Source organism: Notothenia coriiceps, unplaced genomic scaffold, assembly GCF_000735185.1.
Source record: "Notothenia coriiceps isolate Sejong01 unplaced genomic scaffold, NC01 NC01_scaffold00026100, whole genome shotgun sequence".
In the NCBI taxonomy this organism is placed as follows: Eukaryota; Metazoa; Chordata; class Actinopteri; order Perciformes; family Nototheniidae; genus Notothenia; species Notothenia coriiceps.
Genome location: NW_011358801.1, coordinates 182,888 through 193,665, shown reverse-complemented (window position 1 = coordinate 193,665; position 10,778 = coordinate 182,888).

Here is a 10,778-nt window from a genome sequence, read left to right as displayed (position 1 = left end):
ACATCATTAAATCAGAATCTGCAAAGTAACTAAAATAAATGTAGTGGGAGTAAAAAAATACCAGGTTAACCTCCTGAATTGTTAGTGGAGGAGTAGAATTACCAAAGTAACAATGAGCTGTCATGTTGGGGTATATATTAATGATGTGCAATTATGGACACAAGCAATTTTCACCCATTTATTAATACCAATGTGTTTAATACTGGCAACTTCTAATGTTGGGGAAAACGTTCAGTAGAGACGTCCCATAGAACCATTTGTGAAACACAATGGCCAGCATGGTGTAGTTCTGGGGGGGGGGGTTTCGATTCCAATTTTGGATAGGTCTGGCGGTGGTTTCGTTTATTCACACAGGCTGTTTGACGCTTCGGCGTAACCTTTGGCGCACTGCCACTCTAACATCCAATCCCAGAGCTTGAAGATTAATCACGGGGACAGTTGTCCTAAACGATAGCTGGGGATTATGGGTAGTGTAGTGTCTTCGGCCATCCTAAACTCAGAAATGTTTTTCGGATTTCATATTGCATGAACACCATATCCCTACATGCATTGCGGCTAAAACATCCAATCAGCGAGCTTAAACCATAGCTGAGGATCTTGGGTAATCAGTTCAGTGGCTGTGTATCGCAATGATGCTCAAAATGTCCCTTATAGGCCTACGTCTGTTTCCGGTTATTTTTATTTTGAAATTCAGTTCCTTACGGACGCCAACAAAGCCCGAGATTATGGAATCAAACAAATGAAAAACAAGGATAATTGTGTGTTATTGGTGAGTAAATAACCGTGTGTTATTTAGAAAAGAATAACAAATTAGAAGGAAAAAAAGATTTTAAAAAATACAGATTTCAGTAACATGACAAGGAGAACAGCAAAACACCCACTACCAGACACACAAAACTAAAAACGTGACACAACACAAGAATCGTGACAAGCTGTCAGAGAATCTTATCCATCTGGAGATCATAGACATTTAAGTTTGATTATTTTTAATTATAAAACGGACAAGTCAAATCAAGCAATCTGATTGGTTCTTAGCCGTGATATACTGAGCGTATACCACGGGTAGAATTGTAAGTTACTTTTCACAACAAGTCAGTATCCCTCCACGCCTGAGACAAACAGTATACAGTTGGGCTGAAAAACTGGAACAAGATAGCAGCGGAGAAGTAACGGGGCAGAAACCCTCCTTTTTACGCAGCGGTCAAGACCATACAGTCTATGGTCCAGACATAGACATCAAAAAAACATTTTCAGTGTGCAGTTCCTTTGGCATTAGGGCAGGGATATCTAGATACTTTCCAAGGTTTGACATAATGAATTGTGTTACTTTTAAAGGAAGCAACGATGTTTTCAAATTTGTAATCAAAGAGGTCCGCAAAAACGCTATCGACCAATCAGATTGCATGATTTGACTTGTCAGTTTTATAAATATATTTAAATTTTCTTCCGTTACGAAACAAACTTACAAAGCATAAGATGGAAACATTTAAGATTAACTTCGACCTCCCGGTGGGGTCTTACTATGGAGGAGTGGATTGAGCAGTGCCTATCTCCAGAAAAAAAAGCACCTAACGACGACATGCAGAGCTACGTGAAGAGCAGGTAGACCAACTGGAAAAGTACCACCATTCAAAAGCTTTCTGATGCGGGTCTTGAAACAAAGCAGAGAAATTATGACCGTTAGTGGCCAGAGGTGCGAAAGCGGTGCGTAAAAGCTCTTCTCCAGAGCTACTGGATACGCCGATCTCGGCGACCGGAGAAAGTGAGCAATATTCTCCCACGCAACAACAACGCTCAACTAATATTCAAGTAGGAAACCACTGTCGCCCTTTCTAACTGATTGCTGGACAGTTTTTGCAACGCTGGGCGGCAGTCAAATAAAACGGCAACATACAAAAATGAATGTAATTAAAGTAGGCCAAAATAATGGATCTAACGCTCTCTTCTTAATATGGGGTTCGCGCTAGCCTGTTTAGGTGGTTGTGCCATAGTAACCAAACCTCCGCACTATGGGTTTTCGGTGCAGGAAGGCAAACAACAGCTTAAGGGGAGTCTTATTTTTAATGTATATATAAGAAAACACATCATTTATTATCTACTAAATATATTATCTCAATTTAAATGTTAAGAGCGCGGGCTGTGTTTACTTACTCTATCTCTTGCTCATATGCCTTATATTGGGTAACCGTCTTTTTATAAAAATGCAGATAGTCTATACACTCTGGCAAAACGCTCTCGGGCGGTGCTAATCTTGTGAGATATTTTGTATACGTATTACTGAATCACAGCTAAGGGGCGTTGTCTGGAGCCAACGCGCCCCTTAGCATAGTCGTACTATTGATAGTGGTTAGTGTTACAGCTATTCGGCCAATAGCTCTGTTAGCCGTGTCGGGGCGGGCTCCGACGCTAATCTTTGGGCTTATTTTACAGCTTTAACGGCCACTAGGGGACCTCCTAAATTATGATGGTATTTCATTTATCGTCTACAACGGATTACTGTATGTTTAGCATCTTTGGGGTAAGCGGTTCCGAAGTTTCTCAAATTGTCTTTCTCTCTCTCTCTCGGCTTTTTTCATTGTATTCAGTTTGTTTCAGCGATTCCTATTTCTCTTTAAACTCTGTACAGATTTACAAAAAGCACACACTTTTGAAGTGGATGACTCCTTATGTGCACAACGGCACATGGGCTTTTGTACATTTCAGAGGGACCACTCCTATCATCTTTTGGGTGTACCCTCTTGAGCTCGGGGCTGNGATTAGGCCAACCGGCTAACTCAAACATATCCAGGTTAGGTTGAACCAGCTTCGTAGTACAGGCCTCTGGTGGTGGTGGCACTTGTTTATTTGTGATTATAAAATGGACAAGTTAAATCAAGCAATCTGATTGGTTCTTAGCCGTGATATACTGAGCGTATACCACAGGTAGAATTGTAAGTTACTTTTCACAACAAGTTAGTATCCCTCCGCGCCTGAGAAAAACAGTATACAGTTGGGCTGAAAAGCAAACTGCAAACAAGAAATCAGCGGAGAAGTAACGGGGCAGAAACCCTCCTTTTACGCAGCGGTCCAGACGGCAAAACATATTCAGTGTGCAGTTCCTTTGGCATTAGGGCAGGGATATCTAGATAATTTCCAAGGTTTGACATAATGAATTGTGCTACTTTTAAAGCAAGCAACGATGTTTTCAAATCTGTAATCAAAGAGGTCCGCAAAAACGCTATCGGCCAATCAGATTGCTTAATTTGACTGGTCAGTTGAACCACGCCCCTTAGCTGTGATATAATGAGCATATACCACGGCCTGTCGTGAGCTATTGCTTAAATTTACTCTCATAACAAAGTACAACAATGCTGTCCTGCATCACACTGCTTCTGATCAGCACAATATATCTTGATGCTCCCCCTCATCTCCTGAGCGAGCTTGTGAAACATTTTGTTTGTATGAGGCTGTTGCCGGTCATAACTGGAGTCAGCCAGCAGTGTCTTAGCAAGCTTACAGTGATAATGTCTCAGGAGACTAAACTATAAGGCATGTTGTAAATCATGTGTTTTTGCAGACAGAAGAGGGAGCTAACAATAGATGGGAAACTTTGGCTGCGAACCTCTTACACTGCTTACAGAGCGATACAAAACTCAATATTTTGCAACATCATTGACCAAGATGAGTCTCCTGTTGTGAAGTCGGTGGTGAGAACCTCATGTGGAACAGATATTTAGACTTTAGTTAAATAACACTCACTGTTTTCTGGCGATATTTGTTTATTCAGTTGTCTTCTTTTGTTATTATTAAATCAATAATCTCTTAACTTTTTCCTTGTGAGTTTAAACAAAAAGAAAATGAGTGCAGATTTACAGGTCACTCATAGAAAAACATAGAAAGAATTCAGTATCATTAATCACTTCTCTGTCCAAAATGATATTCATTTGGCATTTGTTTTATTATTCTGTCCTCATTTTGGCCTAAAAAAATGCAAATGGTGTCACTTATGACAACCACTTGGCTTATTAATTGTTGTATTATAATACTGCCAACTGTTCACTACTCAGTGCTTGTTTTACCCGGATACATCTTTACTTTGTAGTTTGTACTGTATCCTACACAGTGGCCAGGGCTTCTCTGCCTTTACAAACCGTTCACTCGAGGTTCAGATCATCTTCACTTTTGTCTCTGCTCCTGCCTCTCACATCCTCTATGTGATGCAACATCAAACGCTACACATGAAAGCCTCTCCGCAGCGCTGGAAAGAGTCTCTCTCTTGAAATGTGGTTCACATTTCATGCTATTATCATATCACTGGACATGTCCGCATGCAACTTTTGTTTTGAAGACTGTGGATTCAGAGAGTAAATGAGCCACAGAGTCAGTAATTTGAGCTCTAATCCCAACGTAAGCTCTGACGGAGACTCAACCGTTCTGTGGAAACATTTCCGAAGCCAGACCTCATTTGAGGAAGGAAAGTGAAGACGATGTTGATTAAAATGACTGAATAAGAGTTCCTGTTTGTCTTGGCTTTATTCGTTGCTATGTGACAATGAGAGGGAAAAGAAGAAAGAAAGACATAGGGACTGATGGAGAGTGAGTGAGAGGGAAAAGGAGAAGAGGAATTACAGTAAGAGGATTGTTTGTTGTGTTGAGGAAGGAAATCTGTGAGAATCTGCTATAGGGAGTTATCATCAAACAGTTGATAAGGTACCAAAAGGATATCTGACTATGTTTGGTATAACATGTGTTTAAAAAGTGTGGAAATTGTATTAATGTATTTTAACAACCAAAATAAATGTTTTTAAGAAGCCAGTCTTCATTGAAACTACTGAAAACAAAGTTAATGATCTGTATAGGTTTAAATAACTCAAACATATTTAAAATATGTATAAATAGGCAGAGCAGCTGTTTTCCCTTTGCATAATCTAACATGTCACTTTAAAGGAAAAGGAAATAACTTTTTTAAAGTAATTTAGCGAAAAGTTTCATTCAGCTTACCTCCACTTAAAAAGGAAGAACGATTTTTTTAAATGAAATATTATATTGTAAGATTTCTGATTGCAGAGAACTTCCTGTAAATGGCAATGCTGCCTTTACAGATGAATGAACATGAACGACGGAAGTTGTAATGAAAGCAATGCGGTGGTTTTGAATTACTGCACACTTAATCATATTTATGCAAAGAGGTAACTCCAGCTCCATCATCCCAGAGCTGTGGACGAACCCTGGGCTCGCACCAGGGCTTGTGATCTCATCTTAATGGATTTAGTAGGAACACGGTGTAACAGAAAATTCTGAGGAATTAATCATTAGAAAAATGTCTTCTCTGAGTCGAAAGGTTTGGAGCGAGCTGCTAATGTATCGTTCATAACCTGAGTCCATTCAGTCCAATTGAAATGGATGCTCTGTCAAACCCAGCAGAGCAGAGGGGCCTGAAAATGGACACCTGCTGCTAATGAAATTACTGTTAAACCCAAAAGGAATTACCATTGGGAAATGTGTGTGTGTGCATTAATGTGTTTTGCCATTAAACTCATTAGGCCATGATAATAGGCCTCTGTATGTAACTGTCTGTGGGTGTGTGGTTCCACACAAAGTTTCCCAGTGTTTCCACAGCAGGCCTGTTGGAGGTTTGACTGGCGGCCCGGCCTTTTGGGCTGCAGCTCCTGTGATTTATCAAGCAGCCAACCCCCGATGTGCTTCTCGTGGGGCTTCCCAGCCCTCAACAAACATCCACGAGCTTGTTTAAACCCAGGAGGCCATTCAGCTCTTAGGCAACAGGGCCATATTGCGGTTAACCATTACTCTTTAAAACAAATCTTATAATGATCCATGCTGCGGCTGCTCCAGAGGCGGTGGATTTGGATCACAGCCACATCCCCAATTGGCCCGATCCCAGAGCCTCTCCACTCACTGTCTGACCCCAGGTCCAATCCTCAGTCCTGCCACCTAGGTTGAGCTACAAACAATGCAGCAATGGTGATTCAAGTCTGAACCACCTCCACTGCTGTATCAAATTCTCCCTGTAACCCATTTTTAACCCCTGAGGAAACCTGGTCTGAACCTCCGCTATTCTAAAAACCGAAGCCCCTGTGATCTCAAGAAAACTCGGCCAAGTCTTTAGCTTCCCCACCATATAAAACATGTTCTAACAATTATCAGAAGGCTTTAATTTTCTCAATGAGCACCATCGATCTCCAGAACGGTTTCCCCGCATATATTTTGGACTGTACTGCTCTGGCACACCGTACCCACACATGGACACAATGAAGCAGCATAATGAAACCATCTATCTTCTTGACACTAAAGGCTAGCACACAGAAGGAGCTTACTGTCTTATAAATCTGTCATAAACCCAGCCCGTTTGGTCTGCTCCATTATTAACATCCAGATAGAAATGCCCAGCGCACCTTTTTCTCCTGGGTTTTTTCCGTGTTGAGATTCGAGGTCCGTCTGAGAGACTTGGCAGGAGATGTGAGGGAGAAGAGACAAAGACATGCAGCGTTGAAATAGGAGTTGAAGTGTTTTGAAGTCGTCTTGAGAACCTCCCATAGCGCCCTCTCCCCCCCCCTCCGGGAGCTGACTCCATTTGACCCATAAAACTGGAGACCTCAAGTTCACTTGGTTAAGGATCAGCGAGCGCACAGAGCAGGCAGTGATGCTCGCACAGATATGCTTTTGTAAACCAAACGTGAGAAGAGCATAGTTGTCTGGTTTTTGCCTGGTTATGTCTGTGTGTGTGTGTGTGTGTGTGTGTGTGTGTGTGTGTGTGTGTGTGTGTGTGTGTGTGTGTGTGTGTGTGTGTGTGTGTGTGTGTGAGAGAGATGGAAAGGGAGACCAAACTCATAAAAATCCTTTAAATGTTTTCATATGTGTGCATATGTTTTGCATCTGTGTGTGTGCGTGATACTGAACTCTTAAATACCTTGCTTGAATTGATTTGTGTGCGTGTATTGGTTTGGAAGGGTCGGCTGAAGCTATTTGTGTTTACTTGTTTTTGTGTGCGTCTGTGCATGTGTAGACCAAACCCCAAGAGACCATAAAAAGCATGAATATCCACAAATACTGTTTACAAGTTTTCTGGGTTTGCGCATATGTGTGCTCGTGTGTGAGATAGCAAGGAGCACTCAGTGTTCGGCCAACGACAACAAGAAGTTCCTCCTGGACAAAGCAGCCAGTCATGACTCAGGTGTGATACCAGCGCCCAGCATCAGCAGAATGCCAAAACAAACACACCCTGAAGTGGAGCTCGGCTCAACTTCTCTCTGTGTGGAAGTAATTACTGAGGTGTTGAAGTTGTCACTTTTCCTTTCACACATTCGTTTAAACTCTCACACAGACACACTCTATTTCAGAGGAGACTTTACCCTCTGCAGGCTCTGTAGGCTCACCTGTGTGGAGCAGTGGAATTAGCATGTCCCTGTTTGGCCGATAACGACGGACACACCGACTCTTTCCACTTCAGACACATAATGTTTTGATTTTACGGTCGTTTAAGTTGCAATGACCTCAAGGTCTCACCTCTGCCAGCCCACTGCGGCTCAGCCTCATGATGAGAGATGACAGTTTCTTGCAAAGTAAAGAAGGTGCTAAAATCTTTCAGAAAATAAGTTGGAATGAATAATTTTCCACCTGTTTTGCAGTCTAGATTAAGCAATAACAGCTGTTAAATAAAGGCATGACTTTGACCTGACTGTGTTTTTGAAGTCCCCCTCAAAAGGTTAAAATACATACAAAGATACATTACTGAAGGTGACAGGTGATTGTGCCGGGAATACATAAAAATGTTTATACCTCAGTTTATGGGCAACATAGCCTAAAAAAAACACACCGTCTGCTAGCTTTTTGTTAATCCAACTTGGAAAGTTATAAGAAATAACTGACAACATTTTACAATTGGCAAAAATAACTTGTGAAGTCTAAAAGAAAACACAATTTCTGGCAGTTTCTTCTACAAGAATTAATACAAATAAATATTTCTACTAATATGTACAATTCATCTAACTTTTACTATTTGTTAACATTCTGGTTGCATTAAAAAACTGCTCTCAATACGTAACACCGCAAAAATTACGAATGCATGCACTGTATAATGTGAGCTCAGGGCTGGGAGTAGGGGTAACCATCTTGGTCAAATGCATGGATTTATTTTCCTATTTCTTTTGTAATTACATAACTCATCCGGCTGCCATCTTTGTTTGAGCAAAGAAACTATGATGCATCTTGTGAAATTGAAGAGACTAGTTCCTTGCACACTTTTTGTGAAATATTTTTGCACCGGAAGCAAATAGTACTCTCTGAAGTTAATTGGCATATATTCCAAAAGTTTTGTTAAATGGCCTAATAAGATTTTCCAACATACATAGCTAAAAAATTATAAGCATATCCATTTTTTTTTTTATTCGAACAAATCCTGTCAGTGCAATACATATTGTTGTTTCAAATCAGAAGCCAATAGTTTCCCCATAAAGCACCATGTTAATGTCAGAGTAATATTCCTCACATGCAGTGACCTGTTAAGTGCATCAGCTCATACATGGATATGCATAATGATGTAACAGTAATCTGATCCATTCATGTTTTACTTCTCCTACGGGGGCTGTGATTCCACATTGTCAGGACTGATTTGCAGCAGGAGTCGTCTCCAGCTGGCGTTTCCATAGATCTGTATCTAAAAGTAAATGTACTGATTAATGAGAGAGTCTGTACCTAAAAACCTATCTGACAGTTACTGGTTGAAAGCTGATGAACTGCTGGGTTTACAGGCAGCAGAGTGTGGTGCGGCTCCATCGTCCTATCAGAGGTGGCCGAGGGGACACGGCCATTTTACAAGAGAAGAGTTTGGTTTCAGTGTCACTCAGGGGTAACTCCTGCATCTACACTCTTCAACCCCTGCCCTCCTCACCCTGCGTCCCCCATCACCAGTATCCATTATGTCCCAATATATGCCTTCCTCCCTCCCCGTGGAGGTCTCGCTGCCATCCCATGGCCCACTGCGCTCCCAGTCTCTGTTTCACTGCAGTAAATGTCACCTGAGTTACACTCTCTCGGCTTTCTACAGACGGCCCTTTATTCGCCACCCCTTTAAAAAAGACCCCCGCTCACATTTCATGTTTTTTCATTTTTACTACGTGCCAGAGAGCCCTTTTCCTCCCTATACGCTCAGCCATATGATAACATACATATGTCAATGCCAGAATTTCTTTCCACATTTCTAAGCAATATTTTCAAAGCTTTGGAGTTGTCTTTATTCAAGATACACTTCAAATCAAAGTCAAATCAAGATTTAAAAGCGATTTTTGGTCGAGCCAAAGTGCTGTACATGTAATAAAAACACATTACTACAATCACAATAAAAGACAATAATTTACAACAGAAATATAAAAAACAAAAACACAGGGAATAGTCAGGTGTCATGCTCTGCTCTGACTAGAAGGCCAGGGAGAAGAAGTGTGTTTTTAGTGAGGATTTAAAAACCCCTAGTGTCTGGGCCGACCTCACATGGAGGGGCAGAGTGTTCCAGAGCCTGGGGCCAGCTGCTGCGAAGGCTCGTTGCCCTCGGGTTTTGAGCCTGGTCTTGGGCACTATCAGACACAGCTGGTCAGCAGACCTTAAAGCTCTGGCTGGGGTGTAGCGATGGAGGAGTTCTGCTATATAGGCCGGAGCCAGCACATTTAGGGCTTTGAAAACAAATAAAAGGATTTTAAAATCAATTCGTAACCGAATTGGAAGCCAGTGCAGTGAGGCAAGAATTGGGGTGATGTGGTCACGCTTTTTGTGGTCAGTCAGTAGACGTGCAGATACGTTTTGGACTAGCTTGATCATGTGATCACTATAGAGTGTTCACATATGGGCAACAGAGGTCTTGAGCTTATCTAAATTGAAGTAAACCGCTAGTTTACAGTTTTTAGTTGTCAGGACACATGCTTTAAACACAACTTACTATTTATAAGTCATTGTTGCCACGTCTTCTCATAATACCATGCATTTTTGAAAGTAAATGCTTCAGAAATAAACATTTTCAATATCAGAATGAACATAAACCTCCTCTATTATTTTGACAATGTGACATTTGAAAAATAATTCACATGCAAAATGATGTAGCCTATGTACTGTTTGGGCATACACTTCTTTCACTGCATCATATTTTTGTTTAATATCTTTCTAGACGCTAGACTTTGCAAAGCTTAAGAGTTTTCGGATTTAAGTCAATACATCTATTAATTTAGGTGATTTTTCCTCTGCGGTTTTAAGCTAATCTAAATTTAACCTAACATAGTTTGCAGCTTTTTGATGTTACAAGGCAATACTTGCTGGTTATAAGACAGTGTTGGTAAATCTACTGAAGCTCAGCGCAAGTTCAACCAGGAAGACCTTCTTTACTCATTCATTTACTATTTCCATAGGCGCGTTCACACCGGAGTACTTTTCCCCGTACTTTTCCCGTTTAGTTCCGTTAGTACCCCTTATTTTGCGTTCACACCAAAAAGAGTACTTAGTGCCGGGAACTTTTACCCCCATTTTTAGTGCCTGCTAGAGAGGTGGTACTATCCTGGTACCAAAAAAGTACCAATTTCTATTGGCTGGGCGAATTGCAAACCACGCCCTGTAAAACTCTGAAAAGTTTTGTATTTGCTGTCATTAGCATTATTAGCATTAGCCCCGTGCACCAACGGAGAGAGAATAACTTATGGCAACACAAAAAAAAACATGGGAGCGGTGGAGTGATGAGGAGGTGTCGGCGTTCTGGCGGTTTACTCGGAAGGCTTCAGTAGAAGCTGCTGGGAGTCTTCCCA